Source organism: Entelurus aequoreus, linkage group LG23, assembly GCF_033978785.1.
Source record: "Entelurus aequoreus isolate RoL-2023_Sb linkage group LG23, RoL_Eaeq_v1.1, whole genome shotgun sequence".
Classification (NCBI taxonomy): Eukaryota; Metazoa; Chordata; class Actinopteri; order Syngnathiformes; family Syngnathidae; genus Entelurus; species Entelurus aequoreus.
Window position 1 is genome coordinate 4,972,327 of NC_084753.1, and position 21,485 is coordinate 4,993,811.

General features: G+C 43.1%; 1 protein-coding gene across 15 annotated transcripts in view; it reads left to right on the plus strand.

Annotated features, from left to right (window-relative positions):
* The window catches only part of LOC133640772 (fibrinogen-like protein 1), a 201,189-nt gene that overhangs the window by 63,036 nt on the left and 116,668 nt on the right, over nt 1-21,485 (plus strand). For 10 of the 15 annotated variants that reach the window (XM_062034382.1, XM_062034381.1, XM_062034369.1 and 7 more), the window contains 2 exons: nt 8,758-8,857; nt 11,758-11,853. The gene's annotated coding sequence lies outside the window, so the exon portion shown is untranslated. The remainder of the gene's footprint in view (nt 1-8,757; nt 8,858-11,757; nt 11,854-21,485) is intronic. The other 5 variants (XM_062034368.1, XM_062034370.1, XM_062034376.1 and 2 more) reach the window with 1 other exon arrangement.

Consider the following 21,485-nt stretch of genomic DNA (forward strand, 5'->3'; position numbering starts at 1 on the left):
AGGAGAGTCGAGGAAACTGGCACCTAGAGTCATCGGACAATACGAGGTGGAGCGGATGATAACTCCCGTCACAGCTCGACTCAAGGTACCCAAGTCCTTCAAATCATATCCTGTCTACCATGTTTCCCGCCTAAAGCCCGTCGAGTCGAGCGACCTTAGTCCTCCACCTGTGTCTCCCCCTGCTCCTCAGCAAGTGGAAGGTATCCAGCCTTCACTGTCAACACCATTCTGGACGCTAGGAGGCGAGGCAGGGGGGTGCAGTTTCTGATCGACTGGGAGGGTTACCCCCCAGAGGATCGCTCTTGGATTTCACGTTCCCTTATTATTGATAAATCCCTAATTTCTGATTTTTATCATAGATTTCCCGGTAAACCAGGAGGTCCGCCAGGTGGCGTCCGTTGATTAGGGGGGGAATACTGTCACCGCCTGCTGCCACCTTGTGGTTTGTACGCTTAGTTTTCCCTTGTTGGTGCAGCAGACCTGGCTCTTACTTTTTGTCTTCCTCAGAGTTCCTGTGTTTTCCTGTGGGCGGAGCTGTAAGACGTGCACAGCTGTGTCTAATCTCACCAGCACTACTTTAGCAGCACCTGGTCGGCTGGATGGCACTCGGCTATTCCACTCCTTGACTGATTGTCTGAAGACTCCTATGCTCCTTGTATTTTTTCCTACGTACCATCTTGGCTATTTCCAGTGCCATCCAGCTGGGTATGCACGTTGATATTTACGTGGCTCACCTTCGACAGCGTCTTCTCCTCGTCATCTTTGTTGTAGCTGTGTAGCGTGCAAGGACGGGAGTGGAAGAAGTGTCAAAAGATGGCGCTAACTGTTTTAATGACATTTAGACTTTACTTCAATCAATAACGGAGCAGCATCTCCTCATCCGTGGCTCACTTGTGCAACAACACCGGAAATGTGTCCCGTGAAAAACCGTCTGACCGGAACGCTCTAATAACTAAAAGTTCCTTGGGTGAATAATGTAAACTCACTATACCGGTATGTTTTAGCACGGTATGTTTTAGCACTTTCATGGCGAGTTTACTGACAGATATAAGTAAGAACTTGACACTACTTTATATTAGAAAGGGCAACAGGAGGATGAATGTCCCATAACAAGAAGAAGGAGCTTATCGACTACGGTGTCAGCACGGACTACAAAGGCGAACCTGCACAAATTTTCAGGATTTATGCAGATCCCAAATACAGATCAGCAGGTACCATAAGGTAAGAAAAATTGATTTTGCACAATATTGCAAAACAAAACGGCAGATAAAAATATGTCTTACCTTATACACACACCATATTAATACTCCTATGTTGAAGCACAGTACAATCCACCAAGCGATGCGGTTTCATAGCTTACCAAAGTCTTACTAAAACATTTTGATAGATTTTTGAGCGCCGTGTGTAATGTTCTATATTTTCAATGGAACATATACAATTTTGGTGTTTACTTGAGTCATATTGCAGTCGACAGGTATCTCTTATGTGTGACTGCCATCATATTGCAGTCCACACATATCTCTTTTGTGTGACTGCCATCATATTGCAGTCTACACGTAACTCTTATGTGTGACTGCCATCTACTGGTCACACTTATCATTTCACCATGTACCAAATAAAATAGATTCGAGGTCGGTAAGCAGAACCAACATTATTCCATACAATAGGCGCACCGGGTTATAACGAGTTTTGAGAAAATTAAAGGATTTTATGTGCGCCTTATAGTCTGAAAAATACGGTATATATATATATATGGTATATAATTGAGAGACTGACATGAAGAAGAAAACTATAAACTATAGCCAGCACAAAACTACGAATGACCAGTTTTCTTTCTGCCAGCTTTTCTTCCCTCCTTAGTTACCCTTTCTCGTCATTAGAAGTGCTGATTAATTGCACCTGCCTCTGATTTAGTGATCAGGAGGCTTCCCTGCTCCTAATCATTAATCAGGGATTAATGATTAGGAGCTTGTTAGCTTTACACTGTTGTTTATCTTCTAGTCTTTTTATGTTTTTGCCCTAAATAAAGTGTTGCTTTGGGCTTCCCATGCTCCTCTGAGAGGCACGTCCCTCTTTGTGTTTATTGCCTTGTTATTTGGAATTAAGATACTATTACCTGCACACTGCTCTGCCGCTTCCCGTCTTTTTGCTTCCTGGGAACACGATCGTTGCAACAGCTCTTATCTCAAAACACTCTTAAGTTGTTCTACTGTACATCACTCTTATGGTTTTGACCATTAATATTGTGTCTGCTTTTGCAAATGAAAAACATTTACTCGTTAGTTGAGCAGTCGGCACCCACTATAACACGTATTAGCGCCTCCTACAGGACTGGAGTGGAACAGAAGTATCCAGCATGTGTAAGCCACATTCACACTTGCATGTGGGGTGCAGGTGCTCAGCCAGAAAAAAAAGGCTACCCATCGTGAAAATTATTCATAAAATGAATTTTATGTAATTTATGTAATAAAACAAATACCGTATTTTTCAGACTATAAGGCACACTTAAAATCCTTTCGTTTTCTCAAAACTCGACAGTACGCCCGGTGCGCCTATTGTACGGAATAATGTTGGTTGTGCTTACCGACCTCAAAGCTATTTTATCTGGTACATGGTGAAATGATAAGTGTGACCAGTAGATAACAGTCACACATAAGAAATATGTGTAGACTGCAGTATGATGGCAGTAAACAACACCAACATTTTATATGTTCCATTGAAAATAAAGAACATTACACACGGCGCTCAAAAATCTATCAAAATGTTTTAGTAGGACTTAGGTAAGCTATTTAGCCGCACCGCTTGATGGATTGTACTGTGCTTCAACATACCAGTATTATTATGGTGTGTGTATAAGGTAAGACATTATCTGGCGTTTTGTTTAGCAATATTATGCAAAAGCAACTTTTCTTACCTTTTTGGTACCGTAGTTTTTTTCATAGTTTGGCCGGGGGTGCGACTTATACTCAGGAGCGACTTATGTGTGAAATTATTAACACATTAGCGTAAAATATCAAATAATATTATTTAGCTCATTCACGTAAGAGACTAGACGTATAAGATTTCATGGGATTTAGCGATTAGGAGTGACAGATTGTTTGGTAAACGTATAGCATGTTCTATATGTTATAGTTATTTGAATGACTCTTACCATAATATGTTACGTTAACATACCAGGCACGTTCTCAGTTGGTTATTTATGCCTCATATAACGTACACTTATTCAGCCTGTTGTTCACTATTCTTTATTTATTTTCAATTGCCTTTCAAATGTTAATTCTTGGTGTTGGCTTTTATCAAATACATTTCCCCCAAAATTGCGAATTATACTCCAGTGCGACTTATATATGTTTTTTTCTTCTTTATTATGCATTTTCGGCCGGTGCGACTTATACTCCGAAAAATACGGTACCTGTTAATGTGTATTTGGGATCTGCATAAGTCTTGAAAATGTGCACGAGTCCGCCTTTGTAGTCTGTGCCAACGCTGTAGTCGATAAGCTTCTTCTTTTTCTCTATCTTCTTGTTATGGTACATTCATCCTCCACTGTTGCCATTTCTAATGTAAAGTAGTGTAAAGTTCTTATATCTGTCAGTAAACTCGCCATGAAAGCACTAAAACATACCGGTGTAGTGAGTTTACATTATTTACCCGAGGAACTTTAGTTATTAGAGAGTTCCGGTCGGACAGTTTTTTACGAGACACATTTCCGGCGTTGTTGTTGCACTAGTGAGCCACGGATGAGGAGATGCTGCTCCGTTATTGATTGAAGTAAAATGTGAATGTCATTAAAACAGTTAGCTCCATCTTTTGACACTTCTTCCACTCCCGTCCTTGCACACTACACCGCTACAACAAAGATGACGGGGAGAAGACGCTGCCGAAGGTGAGCCACGTAAATAAGACCGCCAACAAAAAGGCGCATTCTGAAGCGACTGTCAGAAAGCGGCTTGAAGATGATGTGTAAAACATCATCTATGCAACATTTTGACCAAAGAACCACCATTACATGTTATGTACACCACAAGGAAGTCTTTTACATTTAGAAAAAAATATGGATAATGTGACACCTTTAACGCGCCCTATTATCTGGTGCGCTTTATACATGAAAATAAACCTGACTAGACCCGCTCATCGGCAGTGCGCCTTATAATCCGGTGCGCCCTATGCTCCGGAAAATACAGTAAATGTGCACACTTATGTTTTGAAGCAGAAGTAGCATTACACTAATATACAACAATATACCTCACCAGACTGTCAACTTAAAGACCTACATTTGATCTCAATAATGACTCAATGATAAGAACTTTTCGTTTGCCTCCCCATGCAGCTCATTTTCAAAATGGATAGCTCTGTTGTTCAGATGATTACCAGTGACACAAGGGATCGAGATTTGAGTTCCAATTATTATATTTTTTTAAATTGATTTAACGACGATTTTTGATGAAAATTGAAATCTCTTTCCCTATTTTCCTGGGATATTTGCCATATATTGAAAGGCAAAAGTTGACACGTTTGCCCTCTCCTTTCATCAAACATGACAAGGCTTTGAATTGTTTTTTTTTACAATTTGGTTTAGGAAACGTCGGGCGAGTAGCGACGTAATGTTGTGGTCAATTTTTCACCAAATAATGTCAGGGGATTGCGCAAACGTTGTTATTAATATGACCTGTCTGTCTGATACTGCTTGTCAGAGAAGACATATATTGTAGGCTCAGTGCTACATGAGGAGAAGGGGGTCTTGGGGGCTTGTGAGCATTATCGAGCAGTTTGAGGAAGAATTCTCAAAATATGCCCTGTCAGATATCAAAAACATTTTTTGGTGAGGGGGTATTGATCACAGAAGGTATATATTTTTTTATAAATGAAGAAGAAATATGGGCTTCAGCGAGCAGGGCAGATGCTTGAGCATCACTGGGGGGGTCTATCTGTGCACGCTTAGCATTCACACTGGTATTGTTGTCATTGCACCAAATACTGTGCAGTAAAGAACACAAGTGATTGAGTATGTTAACATGTGACATGACTCTAAAATTCCAAACCAAAATGTCATCTGCTGGGTTGAATATGCAGGTTTTTATTTTTTATTTTACAGGATTTTTTTTTATTAAAAGATAACATATTTTCAAAGGGCACAATTGTCACACATAAACAGCACTTCCAACACATATGGGCGTACACATTTGTAACATATTCTGCAAAGCCCGGTACTGCACACGCTGGGCTTGAACCAGTAACCACACATCCCCTCTCGTTGAGAGTTAAGTCGGGCAGTGTTAACCAAAAATATGTATTTTTCCTAGCTGTAGTCTCTATGTGCTGCGGCGATACTCAGTTGTACTACACTTTTCCACCACTTGTGGCAGTAATGTACACTATCAAACAAACAGAGGCAGTCTGGTGCTGAAGTCATCGAGAGGTTTCTTAAGCGCAAAAATTATGACTAAAGTGGTGAAACAGTATTTTCCCATGCACTTTAATTTTATTGACAGTTTATTTAAGAAACATATTCACTATTAATTTAGTTGAATTAATTTTAAACCACATAATTATATGTAAATTAATTTTTCGTCTTATTTATGAGTCCAGTATATTTTGTTCGTACTGATTTTTCTAATCAGTCTGACCTAAGCCTAAATAAATGATAAGCTTTGCTATTGTAATCCAAACTGTAAGTAGGTTAGATATAATTATTGAATATGATTCAAATCAAGAGTAAGATTAGTATTCAAGTGTTTATACTTGAGTGGGCACCGTGCCCTTCTGTAGTGGTAAAGTTGGACCTCGAAGTCAAAAAGGTAACTACCCCAGCTCTTAAGAGATCGTACAATTGCACAGCCACACATGCTCCCTGCTGTCATGCAACACAGCTACATGTTTTGGTTCCGTGTGGCGTTTACGTTCAGATTGCACCAGAGTTCACTTTGCAAGCGGACTGAGACCCATCTCTCGAGCTGTCTCAGTTAGGGTTGCACCAGTGTTGGCACTAGGAATTTTCTAAATGGGGTCCAGGGACCCCATTAAGTCATAAAATGGGGTCCCACAGTAAATTTTTGGGGTACTTTTTTGTAAGAGTTTTGAAAACAAATGATAAATGTATGCATTATCCAGTTATATCTCACATTCGATATTGTGTTTTGGAAAAAGGTTGTCATAAACGTTACTTAATTCATTAAAAAAATTATACAAAAGAAAAAAAAAATTATGCATACGTAAATGTATTCATTTGTAAACATTCATTCACTTTCTTCTTTCCTTCATGGATCTAAACTTTGTAGCTGCCAGTAGTTTTTTCTATAGTTTCATTTAATTAGTGGTATGTGTATTTATTTCAGTATATAAGTGTAATAAGTTTTTTACTTCGGTCATGAAATTATGATAATCGTGTGCCAGGGCATACAGTACATACATTATTTATTTAACGCTTAAATCTCTACATCAACTTCAGATCTATCTGTCAATTCTAAGTTTTTTTCTTTGAAGATGACCAATAAAAACGCGGAGAAGACCAGGTCGGACTTACGAAAATGTGGGTCCTTTCTGATTTCAATGCGTAAAAAGACACAAAAAGTGCATTAACGCCAACGATAAAGATGATATATGATATGAATGATATAAATTTGTCTGACGATAGAGCGTAATATTATTGTCGAAAGTGATTAAACATTGATTGAAATTTCATAGCCACAAGTGAACAGCCACGTCCTCAATGAAATTTTGCATTCTTTGCGAGTTAGCGGCTTACATCTCTCCACGTTGTTTCTAAGTCACTAAGCCTTACCTACATGGCGACAAATAAAGTACTTTTCTTGCAAGTATCATTATCCCCTGAAGACGAGGAATAGCTAGACATGCTAGGCTACAGACCGTAGGAACATACAAGAAGCCATGCTAACTGCTAACCAAGTTGGAAACGGATGAGCGTTCTAATACACATATCGACATTAACGATACCATATATAGTATCAGTACATGGTCAAAACTACAGTGATTAGATCAATATTTTTTTTGTTTTGTTTTGGTAGTTTAGTTATTTTTGCACTATTGACTCTATTTTGATCAAAATGTGTCATGATCTGTGGTCTGGATCATGTTTTTTGTTATTTTCTGTTGAAGACTTCAGTAGTTCCTGTTTGTTCTACCTTGTTTGTTTTAGTTTCCATGACGACTGATTAGTTTCACCTGTCTCATGTGTTTGGATCACGCACCTGCTCTAATCAGAGACTATTATTTAAGCCTGTTTTGCCAGTTAGTCGTCCTGGCGACATTGCTCTGTACATGTTCTTTTCATGCTCTGCTCATGCTGATATTCTTGCGATTGCTCTGTTACTACTTGTTTTCATGAGATACCATAGTTCATGCTGCTCCTTTCATGCCACAGTAAGTCTTGTTTGTTTATGTCCATAGTTCAGGCTAAGTGTTTCCGTCTATGTTTCCTGCGTTAAGTTGTGCTCTCGCCTTTTGCGCCTTTTTGTTTTCACCTTTTTGAGTCTAGATTAAATAATGTTCTTACCTTCTACCGTTGTCCGGAAAAGTCTGTTTGCGTCTTGGGAGAACAATCCTCGCATTAAGCTGCGAAAAACCCCCCGTCATGACAAAATTAATAAAAGGGAATAAGAAAATAATTTTATCCTGGGTTTTTGCCTAATTATGATAGTGGTCAAAAATGTAATTATTCAAAGATTAGCATTCGTATAACCAATACTGCCCCTGTAACTACTTGGTATTGGATCGATACAAAAAATGTGTAGTATTGCCGAAAAACTAATGTTAACTAGCCAAAAAACCCGAAGAATAAGTGCTTATTACATTTTAACAGAAGTGTAGATATACTGTAACCATGTTACAACAGAAATTAACCAGATAGTAAGGGGAAATTATTACTATTAGATTAATAATAGTTTTGAAATAATAATGATCCAATATTTAACGCATACATCAGCTGCCAAATTAGGAGCCTTTGCAACCCGTTTTGAAGTAGTTTCATTATCATGTACCTAGCGATAATTTCACATAGAAAGCTTCTTAATTACAAATCAAATAATAATAATAATAATAAAACGTCCTTAAAAAGAGCATCTGTAAGCAGTTTGAAGGTCAAATTGAATGAGTGACACGTGATGTTTACATTTGGCCTTCAGATGTTGCCCACTAAATGGGATTGTTGACTAATTTGATTGTCAGTTGTGAGATCAGCGGTTTGACTTTATTGATCACGTTTGCCTAAATTACTACTGCTAATCGAATGGACGGACACAGGCAGGCAACACTTTTGTCTTTAGTTGTCAGACAACGTTTTCTGCTTATGTTTTCATGCAACGCAAGACTTACAAAATCAACATCCAATATTGTAAGAAATAATAGGAGAAAAAAAGTAATACCCTTTAGTTCTACTGGGCTTGATCTTTAGTAGGTCTAATGGAGCTTACATCTGAAAATATAATATTTTATTTATGGTTGTTTAAGACTTAATATTTTTACACGAACACTCTCTGGCAGAAACATCTATTAAAAAGAGGAAAACACAAGTAATATTAACTCACTGGTCGAACTGAACTACAGAACGCTCATGAATCATAAGCGTGCATAGCAGGGAGAAAACCAATAACAAAGACTTAAAAACACATTTACCTAAAGTGATTCATCCTCTAAGGGCAGAGTGTAATAGTCAAACCACCTTGAATGGTAATTTGATGGTCCTCATTAAGCGTTCAATACATTGTTTTACAACCATAAATGCTTCATGTCTTCCCTCAGGAGATCCACGGCGGGGCCGTTTCGTACAAAGACCAGCTGCTCTTCTGATTTCATTACCGGTCAGTCGCCTCCTGTTCTGCTCTTGTTCCAAAATGCTAAGGTAGGTAATCAGGTTTTCTGTGATCTCGTTGAATAAAAAGACTCAATTACGGAGACTAGCGCTGCAAATCATTGCAAAATGTGGCATTATCGTGGTGTAACCCGCCTGGTCCTGCCCACAACTCCAACCAGGTTTCACTGATTGAGCGGCGAGAGGCAATGAGCTGTCAGCTCATTGTCCAGTGCAAACTCTTAGGGCATGTCCTCACAGAAACGTCTGTGTTTAATAAATGCGTTCCCACAGTGTCCTATCAATACTGAGTCACATCTTGGCGGAAATTTTCTGAGGGTGAGAATTATGTAATCTAGTGCCTCACCATAAACCATCAAAACTATAGAAAAATAAAGTTCTATTCTCCGATCACAAGTCAAAACAAAAACAAAAAGTGATGGCAGATGCACGCCAGGAAAGCAACTTTTTTGTTTGGACAGACAACGAGGTGGAATTACTTCTGCGCGTCACACCTCGTTGTTCAACTTCCCTGGAATGCTTACAGTCACACCACCTCTTGGTGTCTTGGAGTGGACATCTAAAGCAGAAATGCACTTCTGGTAGTTTAAATCATACTTCCATCTTGAAGGCTACTTGTTATGCTACATCAGAGCTAGTTTAGCTCGCAGGATGATGTAACTTGCTCAGTAGGCCTAGTGGTTAGAGTGTCGCCCTGCGATCGGTAGGTTGTGAGTTCAAACCCCGGCCGAGTCATACCAAGGACTATAAAAATGGGACCCATTACCTCCCTGCTTGGTACTCAGCATCAAGGGTTGGAATTGAGGGTTAAATTACCCAAATGATTCCCGATCGCGGCCACCGCTGCTGCTCACTGCTCCCCTCACCTCCCAGGGGGTGTAACAAGGTGATGGGTCAAATGCAGAGGGTAATTTCACCACACCTAGTGTGTGTGTGACTATCAGTGGCATTTTAACTTTACTTTAACTTGCATTTCAGTTTTTTTTCATTGATTCATTTATTTCAGGCAATGACATAAAAAAAAGTACAAGGTAGACAACACATAATAATATAAATTAATATAATGCAAAAGGTAATGTACAGTATGTTAGCATGATTGTCCAGTTTTGCCTGAAAGGGAGTGGGAAGAAGATCATTTATTTAATCCCACCCCCAGTTCTCCATTCAGTGATTAATACATTGAGTTTCACTGTTTCTTTGTTCAAGGATTATAATACAAATGTTGTATTGTGGTGGCATTACAATAACAATAATTATTACACTGTAACAATAATTTTTACCAACAATGTAGAAAGAATGAACATACCAACAATGGTAATAGACAAAATACCAACAATGGTAATAGACAACATAACAATAATGGTAATAAACAACATAGCAATAATGGTAAGGAAACATTGAGCACATGTAAACACTTTGAGACAGAGTACAACAGCAGGTCAAATTAAAGACCCTCATGTCTATATTTGAACCAGACCCGATGTTTGTATAGTAGTTTAAATTGATTAATAGTTTGGCATTGCTTGTGTTGTAAGTCCAGTTTGTTCCATAGTTTTACTCCGCATACAGACACACAAAAACGTTTACGAGTGGTTTGAGCTCTCGGCAATGAGAAATATCCAAAGCCTCTCAAGTTATGAGCCTGCACTCGTCTTATTAAAAAACGTTGTAGATTAGGCGGCAATAATTTATTAAATGCTTTATATAAGATTATTAATGTATTATATTTAACAAGGTCATCAAATTTGAGCAACTTTGATTGCATAAACAGATAATGAGTATGTTCCAAATAACCAACGTTGTGAATGATCCGCACTGCTCTTTTCTGTAATATGATCAGAGGATTAATTGTGTGAGGTATGGCAGTACCAAGGTGCAGTATAGAGTACGGAGTGCATTTTCATTGAGGTATAGTTTTGCTTTGTTTATAATTGAGAGGCTTTTGGAGATTTTTGTTTTAATGTGTCTGACATGAGGTTTACTGTCAATTATTACTCCCAAAAATGTATTCTCATTTACGATTTCATTTTGGGTACCATCAATACGTATTTTCTGTTCAGACGTTGTGTCTTTAACTATCGTTATGTCTTTAACTATCGATGTGTGCATATGATATGATGCATATGATGCATAATCTTTGTGTTGGTGTTGTTCATATTTCTTAACATAGTGTTTGCAACGAGGTGATGAAGCATTCTAAATTGTTTACTTAGACACACGACACGGAGAATGAAGAAAAAGTGTTTGAAGGCGGCTTAACCCTAACCGGCTCCGACAGGCCCCGGGCGAGCTGCCTGTAACCCACAAGCGATAACCCTGTCACATCAACCCTGGATTCATGCTCCCAGGTGCCAGATTTGCCCCCCAAATACAAACCTTTTCAAAGACGCTAGGCTAACCTACAGAGGAGGAGACAGAATAAAGAACCCGTTCGAAGAAGGTGCACGCAAATGGGAAAATAAAGAAGAGGTTGTTGCAGGGCTCGAATTTAACCACGGCAACCGCTCTTGTCATTTGCCGTAATGCCCTAAAAAAATGACCAGCATTTACGGCAAGAACATGCCGTGACCGCCCTTGACTTTTTACTTGTTAATGGACTAGGGATGTAACGGTAAACGATATACTGATAAACTGGGTAAAATTCTGGATGGTTGGTAATACCGTTTAATTCTTTAATTATCGAAAAAAACGTCATTTATTAATACATTCTAAGCGACAATGCTCACTTCCTGAAAACGCACCTGTAGCCGCGCCTCCGAAGATGGCGCACGTGCACCAGCGCTGTTTGTAATGGCGGAACACAACACACGGACCTCGCTCTTGAGATGTTGCCCTCCTAATAAACAGACAAAATCTGAAGTCTGGACATATTTTGGATTGGTAAAGCATGTTGAAGGTAAAATAATTGAGTACAGTCAACCCATCACCAGAAAATGCAGGAAAAAAGTCCCCGCGGAGGGAGGCAACACCTCAACATCTTGAGCCAACTCCGGAACTAACAGTCACATCTCCACGTCGAGTGCAAGGTACGTCAACTTGTAGCTGAATGCATGATGGAAAATGTTTGAAAATGAACTTGTCATTGTTGGTCTGTCAAACCTTCTTATAGTCACACTTACAGTATGTGTTACATAAAGTTACTTGTTATTAGACACTACCGATGTACAAGGTACGTCAACTTGAAGTTGAATGCATGATGGAAAGTGTTTGAAAATGAACTTGTCATCGTTGGTCTGTCAAACCTTCTTATTGTTACACTTATGTGTTACATAAAGTTACTCGTTATTGGGCGCGAGGAGTGTGTGCACACGACGCAATATGTACTTCAGTTTGTGTGTTTTGTGCTGTTAATGACTTTACCTTACTTTTAAAACTTAATGTTAGAAACAAATCCGTACCGAGGCAGGGACGTCGTTTAGTTTGCAGCGTGTTTATTAATATACAGCATGGGTGGGCAATTAATTTTTACCGGGGTCCGCATGAGCAACCCGAGCACTGCTGGAGGGCCACATCGACAATATTTCAATTAAATTTTGCTCAATATTATTTTTGATATATACCGTAAGATAAATAATAATAATAATTATTATTGTTATTATTATAAATAATAATTATAATAATTTAATTTAACCTAACTTAACTTTATACCAAAAGCACTGCTTTGGAAATCATTTGTACCCCTTTCAGAGATCACATTTAGTTCCCCTTAAACATCCTCATGTTGCACAATGAAATGTAAGCATAGGATGAAGTGTGCATTCCTGTAACTTTCTCTAGTAACAGCATTCCATGATTAATATAAATAAATTAACATTAATAATAAATGACAGTAAAATAAGCACACGTATGACTGAGGAGTCATAGTGTAACTTCGTGTGGTGTTTGAGTTGTCTGACTTTTTGTGTGGCCATAAACGCACCAGTGGTTTAGTGGTATGCGTGTTGGTGACAGATGACAAGTTGGTTTTGGCCTGGTTTGTACGGCAGAAAATGACTAGTTTTTCGAGATAGAAGTGTTTTACTCATGTTTTAGGTGTGGTTATGGCCGAATATAAACAGTTTTGCTCAATAAAGTGATCAGTATATTTCCTGGCCTCGAAGCATCTCGATAGACGTTACAATAATTGAACGGTGTTCAATTGAACGGTGTTGACGAACATCGTTAGGGCCGCTTGTTGTCACTGTCACTCAGAGTTGCATTGCAAAATTACACAGAATAAATGTGTTTATTTTGTTTAGAATTCAGATGGGATTTGATTTGGTCCGCGGCATATATTTGCTGTGCGCAGAGGACGCTTGAGCAGTGCACAATTGCGCAGGCGCGCACCTTAGAGGGAACGTTGCTTGGCAGTCCATGTCTTGTTGAAAACACGGCATTCGTCATCAACTTTTCTCTTTTTAGCGTCTCGGGTGTAAACCGTGCATCGCTTGTCGCTGTGCACCTTCACTCACAGGTTACACACGGACATACGCCCATAAATAACACTTTTCAAAATAAAAGCAGCACAGTTGTATTGCGCGCACGACATAGATGTTTTTTCAACTTTATTTTGTAATTTGTGATTGCAGCTGTTCACATTCACTCACAATCACACACACGCATACGTCCACACAGAAGTAATACAAATAACGCTTTTCAAAACAAAAGCAGCACCGTTGTATTGCACACTCGACATAGATACTTTTTAAAATGTATTTTGTAATTTATGATTGGCCTCACGCGGGCCGGACAGGGACGCACAAAGGGCCGGATGTGGCCCGCGGGCCGCAGAATGCCCAGGTCTGATATACAGGAACGAAGAGTGTGACTAATCCAAATATATATGGTGTGACTATGTGAAGCGATTATATGTAGAGTGTTACCGGGTGGTGTTGAAGGTGTGTGTTGAAATCTGTGCGAAAGTCCAGAACGGGCGAGGCGGGCTCGGAGGTCCGGGGACAGTCAGGTGGTCAGGAGCTGGAGCGAGGCGTCGTTGTCCGGGGCCAGGCGTGAGGTCGAGATCCGGGAAAGCAGCAGGAAGTCCAGAGGGGATTCGGGGAGACGAGACACACCGCTCGAAACCAGGGAATGACGAAGGGCTGCTGGATGACGACACAGGACAAGACACAATAGGCACAACGGAGGGGAAACCCAAAGAGCGAGGAAGCACATAGGCAAGGGAGCTAGAGACGTGTAAGGCTTACTGTACTGGTACAAGTAGCTACAATCTGGCACTGGAAAGCAGGACACGCTGACTTAAGAAGGCAGGGAAGATCTTATCAGCGTCAGGTTTGTTGATTGTTTAGTGAGTGCAGCGGAGCCGCGGCTGCTGCAGGAGAGGAACGCCTGTGGGCGTGTCCCGAGGCGCGCTCAGCGGAGCGCACAGCAGAGTGAGAGGCGGCAGGTGTTTGAACCGTAACAATTTTTGTGCGGAATTTCAAGGAATGATCAAATATGGCTGCCAGATGTATTGTTGCAGGTTGTAGCAATACCACTAAAGAAGGGGTCAGCCAGCATACTTTTCCAAATGATGGGAATATGAGGAAAATATGGACCTATGTAGTCAAATTGACTCACGCAAAATGTGATGAACCAAGTAAGAGAAATATAATTTGCAGAAATCATTTTAACGATTCTGACTTTGAAGAAGGGTTTTGGACTCAAGCCAAATGTGATCTCAAAAATCAGGAGCACCCTTAAGGTGAGAAACACTGAGTCTGAACCTGTGGAAAAACAGAGAAAGAAACACGCTCAAAAACGAGAGACAAAGAAGGTATGCCGCTAGTATTCTATTTTGGGTCCTCTTCTGCTGATGTTTCCCTCAAAATGCTTGAGGAAATGCTGAAAGAGCATGAGGAAGGAAAGACAGACTATGGTGTCTATGGAAAAGGAGATAGAAGAGTTGGGAAGTCTGGAAATGACTATGGTGTCTGTGGAGGCTGGCTACGCTAGCTAGCATCATTGCACTCACCGCCCTAAACCTCACGCTCCGCAACGAGCTATCCGTAACTGTAGCAAAGTTTGTAGCGTTTGTTGAGTTATGAAGCGTTCAGGACTGCTGGGAAATCAGAACTTTTCCACTTGGACCGGATGAGATCCTCATTTCAGGTGACGTAAGATAAGTGTAATGATTTAACAAGCTGGCGGACCCAAAAGCAGACAAGAGAGGCAGATTCAAAGTCCAAAGGGTTTAATTTAGGCAAACGAGGGATGAGGGAAAGGCGTCGTCGGCTGGAGTGGAGGTGTCAGGCAGGCTTAGAGGAGGTAAGCACTGGAGAAGGAGGAAAACAATGGTGAGTCGAGGAACAAGATACCAAGAGCACAAGGCACAAACGAAAGATCAACAAGATCATCAAAATACTACGAGAACTGGCGAGAAGCGTTACCACTTGGAGAGCTGTGAAACGATCTGGCAGCGTCGTGTGAGGAGACCAGGGCTTTTGTGGAGTGGAGGTGATTAGCCGATGGCAAGCAGGTGAGTGAGCTGATCAGCGCCAGGTGTGCCACACTGGGAAGCCAGGAACCCAAACTCCGCCCACACATGACCACACCCAGACAGACAAGACAGACACAAGACACTGCACGGACTGTGACAGTGCCTCCCCCTCACGTAATGCCCCCAGGCGATCCACCAGGCTTGTCAGGGTGGTCACGGTGGAATTCCGAGATGAGGGATGGATCCAGTATGAACCGACGTGGAATCCAGCACCGCTCCTCAGGACCATAGCCTGCCCAGTCCACCAGGTACTGGAACCCCTTACCACGGCGCCGTGCGTCCAGCAGCCGCCGGACTGTATATGCAGGATGGTCATCGATGACACGGGGGCGTGGGGGGGAACATCTGGAGGAGAAAGCGGACTGGTCACAACTGGTTTCACCTGAGAGACGTGGAAGATGGGATGGATCTTCAGGTGAGGGGGCAACTTGAGCTTTGTGGCAGTTGGGTTGACAATGGCAAGGATTTCATAGGGATTGACAAAACGGGGTGACAGCTTTCTGGAGTTCGTCTTCAAGGGAAGGTCTTTAGAGGACAGCCACACATGTTGGCCTGCCTGGTACTCCGGGACAGGAGTCCGGTGGCGGTCAGCAAAGCGCCGGTTTCGGTCCACTGAGCTGAGCAGGGCAGCCTGTGCATCCCTTCACACCTTCCGACAACGCCGCAGGTGACTCTGGACAGACGGAACAGCGATGTTGGCCTCTTCAGCTGGAAATAGTGGTGGGGACACACCCGTGGCAGCGGAGGAGAGGGAATTGTGGGAATATTCGATCCATGCAAGGTGGGTGCTCCAGGTGGAGGGATTCTTGGCAGCAACACACCTGAGAGCCGCTTCCAGGTCCTGATTAGCCCGTTCCATACCTGGGAGATGAATTGGGTCCCCGGTCCGAAACGATGTCTAGAGGTATGCCATGGAGCCGGGACACATGGCTCACCAAGAGGTCAGCAGTTTCAAGGGCTGAGGGTAGTTTGGGGAGAGCCACAAAATGAACTGCCTTAGAAAATCTGTCCACGATGGTGAGTATTACTGTATTGCCTTGAGACTCAGTGAGCCCCGTCACAAAGTCCAAAGCAATGTGGGACCATGGACAACCAGGAACCGGCAAGGGACGGAGGAGACCTGCAGGCGGCTGGTGAGAAAATTTTCCACGCGCACACAGTGCAGGCAGATACGAAGGCCGGAGTGTCTGCGGTCATGGTAGGCCACCAGAAGAGCCGCTTAAGGGACAGGGTGCGGTTGATTCCTGGGTGGCATGCAAAGCGAGATGTGTGGGCCCAAAGTAGGACATCAGAGCGGACAGAATCAGGTACAAAATGTATGTTAACTGGGTCATTACCTTGGTCTGCTTGAGTCTGCTGAGCTCTACGAACCAGCGATTCGATCTCCCATGTCACCGCAGCCACCACACAGGAAGAGGGAAGGATCGGACCTGGACTGGAAGAAATTTCAGTGGAGTACTGGCATGAAAGGGCATCTGGTTTAATGTTGCGAGAACCTGGACGGTAGGTTAAGGTGAACCGGAACCGACCAAAGAACAGCGCCCACCGGGCTTGACGGGAGTTGAGGCGCTTGGCCGATTGAATGTAGACGAGGTTCTTGTGATCTGTCCATACGATGAACGGGTGTTCTGCCCTCTCCAGCCAATGCCTCCACTCCTCCAGGGCGAGGTTGACAGCGAGCAGTTCCCGATTTCCCACGTCGTAATTGCGCTCAGCAGGTTTCAGGCGGTAGGAGAAGAAAGCACAGGGATAAAGTTTTTGGTCATCGGCTGAGCGCTGGGACAGGACGGGTCCCACCCCGGAGTCTGAGGCGTCAACCTCCACAATAAACTGTCGAGAAGGATCCGGATGAATGAGGACCGGGGCCGTGGTGAAAAATCTCTTCAATTCCCTGAAAGCAGCTCCAGCCTCTGCAGTCCAAGCGAATCAAGTGGATGTGGAAGTCAGCTTTGTGAGGGGTGCAGCTACCTGGCTGTAGTTTCTGATGAAACGGCGGTAGAAGTTGGCAAAACCCAAAAATCGCTGGAGCTCTTTCATAGTAGGTTGAGGCCATTCCTCCACTGTGCGCACCTTCGCATGGTCTGCTTTCACCTGGCCACTCCCAATTATCAGCCCCAGGAATGATGTATATAGGTGACATGGAACTCACACTTTTCAGCTTTGCAGTAGAGCCTGTTCTCCAGGAGACGCTGAAGCACCAGCCTGACATGCTCAACGTGCGCCTCCTTGTTGCGGGAGAAGATCAGGATGTCATCTAGGTACAAACACACAGCGGTTCAGAAGGTCACAAAGTACATCATTTACAAGGGCTTGAAATACTGCTGGTGAATTAGTTAACCCAAAGGGCATGACGAGATACTGAAAATGTCCAAGTGGGGTCTTAAATGCAGTTTTCCACTCATCACCGGCTCTGATAAGGATCAAATGATATGCATTTCGTAGATCTAGCTTGGAGAAAATAGTAGCTCCCTAAAGGGGTTCAAAAGCAGATGCAATCAACGGCAATGGATATTTGTTCTTGATAGTAATGTTATTTAATCCACGATAATCAATACAGGGGCGGAGTGATCCATCCTTCTTACCGACAAAGAAGAATCCCGCACCCACTGGGGAGGAGGAAGGACGGATAATGCCAGCTGCCAGGGATTCCTGAATATACTTCTCCATGCTTTCTCTCTCAGGACGTGACAGGTTGTATAGGCGACTTGCCGGCAGCGGCGCTCCAGAAATCAGGTTGATGGCACAATCATAGGGCCGGTGAGGTGGATGTGACAGGGCACGCTGTTTGCTGAATACCTCTCTGAGATCATGGTAAACAGCAGGAACTCTCGACAGATCAGGAGGCTCAAAAATGACAGGGGAGCTGGCGCCCTCCGATGGAGAACGGGCAGAGCGCAGGCATGTAGAGAGGCAGTAGGAGCTCCAGCTCACTACCTTACCTGCAGTCCAGTCAATATTGGGGTTGTGGAGCCGTAACCAAGGTTGGCCAAGGACGATGGGTGCAAAAGGTGAGAATATGACATGGAATTGGATGTGCTCGTGATGATTACCGGACACAATGAGGTGGACTCTCACGGTGCGATGGGATACTCGAGCGAGAAGGCTACCCGTGAGGGCGTTTGCTTTCAGAGGAGAGGGTAGAGGGTCAAGGGAGATGCCTGCCTGGGAAACAACAGCTGAATCGATGAAATTCTCATCTGCCCTTGAGTCAACCAGGGCAAAAAACGGCACGGAATGAGAGTGCCACTGAAGAGTGGCAGAGAATTGCATGCGATCCCGGGATTCAGGTGAAGAAACTGTTTGGCTCACCAGAACCCCCACTGCTACTGGTGAGCCTCCTTTTGGCCGAATGGGGCAGGAGGCACGAAGATGACCGGGTTGTCCACAGTAGAAGCACACCCCCGACCTAATCCAAAGGAGGCGCTCGTCAGTGGAGAGACGGGTCCGCCCTAGTTGCATGGGCTTCTCCCCTGGGGACCCGAAGGGCAGGGCTAGGGGTACAGAATGTCGGGGTTCATGTGGCAGAAAATCTCGGTCCGAAAAAGGGGCAGTCGACACGGAGGGAACAATCTCGCCTTGCCACTGGGCTATTTGGTCCGAAATCTTGATGGCGGTGGAAATAGCCTCATCTAGGGAATCAAGTTCCTGCCTTAGTGCGATCGCCCTGCCAATGGTTCGGTTGAGCCCACTCTGGAAGGCAGTGAGCAGCGCTTGGTCATTCCAACCAGACTCCACGGCCAAGGCACAAAACTCGCTGGCGAACTCTCTCACAGAACGTCGGCTTTGGCGGAGTCTCAACAGCTGTTGACTTGCCTGTTGTCCACGAATGGGGTGATCATAAATCCGCTTGAGCTCAGCGGCGAAGAGAGCAAAGGACTGAGCTGCGGGGGAATTCTGCACATGCAGGGCGTTGAAGTGACTGAGTGGAGGCCCCTCAAGAAGGCTGGCAATGAAAGCTATCTTGGCTGCTTCATGGACAAAGCGGGTTGGCTGAGCCTTAAAGGTGAGATGAACTTGGGTGAGGAACTCACGGCAGGTGTTGGGGTTGCCAGAATATTTTGCAGGAGGTGGAAGATTAGGCTCAACTGCTGGGACAATTGGTGCTGAGGGAGGGGCAGTGCCATCGGCTTGAAGTGGTTCTGCTGATGGAGTCTGTCGTGGAGCAGCACAGAGGGTATCAAGTTTAGTGGTAATCTTGGATACCTCTTCCACAAGGAGTTGTTGGCGATCTCCCAGATGCCGGCTTTTGGTTGCTGATGACCTCCTTGACCTAGTCTGCTGGGTCCATTCTGGCCAGATCTTTCTGTCATGATTTAACAAGCTGGCGGACCCAAAAGCAGACAAGAGAGGCCGATTCAAAGTCCAAAGGGTTTAATTTAGGCAAACAAGGGATGAGGGAAAGGCGTCGTCGGCTGGAGTGGAGGTCTCAGGCAGGCAGGCAGGCTTAGAGGAGATAGGCACTGGAGACAGAGGAAAACAATGGTGAGTCGAGGAACAAGATACCAGGAGCACAAGGCACAACGAAAGATCAACAAGATCTTCAAAATACTACGAGAACTGGCGAGAAGCGTTACCACTTGGAGAGCTGTGAAACGATCTGGCAGCGTTGTGTGAGGAGACCAGGGCTTTTGTGGAGTGGAGGTGATTAGCCGATGGCAGGCAGGTGAATGAGCTGATCAGCGCCAGGTGTGCCAGACTGGGAAGCCAGGAACCCAAACTCCGCCCACACATGACCACACCCAGAAAGACAAGACAGACATACAAGACACTGCAGGGACTGTGACAATAAGCAAATGTTTTTTTGTTTCGCAGGAAGACAATTTGAACTCACATTTCCTCCCTCATTAATCTACACTCACCACCATCAACTCATCATGACAAAGCCAGAACAACCAAGCTAACTTATCACTGCTTTTTTGTGCCTTGCTACATAGTGGGTTTAAACTAGTGAGGGGTAAAATGAATATCAGTTCTTTCAGCATAGTTGTGTAGCAGTAAATGACTGTTTGATATTAAATATATGAACTATTCATTGAGAAAAAAAAAGGAGAAATGCTGACATTGCTGTTTTTTTTCAACCAGTTTTACTTTGTGGGATTTTGTTCACACAAATCTAACATTTATCTCATATTTTTGCTGAGGAATTTGTCCGTAAAATATTAATTGATTAATTCACAGGACAGATGTCATCTTAAAACCTCCCATGAGTCATGGGAGGTTTTCTATAGTACGATGGGAGGTTTTCTATAGTACAATTCCAGCTTTCGCCTTCCGAGTTACTGCCGTTGTGTTCCCGGGCGAGACGCTTGCTCCCACCTTGCACCCAGTGCCACTCGTACTGGTGTATGAATGTTTGGTGGTGGTCGGAGAGGCCGTTTGGGGCAAATTGGCAGCTTTGTTTCTGTTAGTCTGCACCAAGGCAGTTGTGGCTACAACTGTAGCTTACCGCCATCATGTGTGACTGTGGGGTGAATAAATTATTGGTTCTCTGTGCTTTGAGTCAGTAGAAAAAAACTCTGTATAATTCTAATCATTATTATTATTAGGCCTGGGAATCTTGGCCGATTTCCCCAATTAATTGCGATTTGATTCGATCTATTGATCGAAATATTGAAAATGTCTCAACTCTGTTTCAAAACACAAATGTACTTAGATTTTTCTTCAAAATAAAAAACTTTTGGACAGCTTAAACATCCTCCTAAGTCTTAAAAGTGCAATTTTGAAATAAAAAAACTGCAAGTGAAAGTATAATTGTATTGCAACATTATTTCACTGCAAATTGCACTAAGGTTGTTATGTATCAGAGAAGGGAAGGAGGCGACAACCAGGGCTGGACTGCGGTTTTCAAGGTTTATTTTAAACCTTTGATGAATACGTGGCGTGTGTATGCTACTCAAAGTGAATGAGTGTTGACTATGTGCAATATTAATAATGTAAATGTTACCATGAGGACTTTCACAATGTTATGTCAGACCCACTCGACATCCGTTGCTTTCGGTCTCCCCTAGAGGGGGGGGGTTACCCACATATGCGGTCCTCTCCAAGGTTTCTCATAGTCATTCACCGACGTCCCACTGGGGTGAGTTTTTCCTTGCCCGTATGTGGGCTCTGTACCGAGGATGTCGTTGTGGCTTGTACAGCCCTTTGAGACACTTGTGATTTAGGGCTATATAAATAAACATT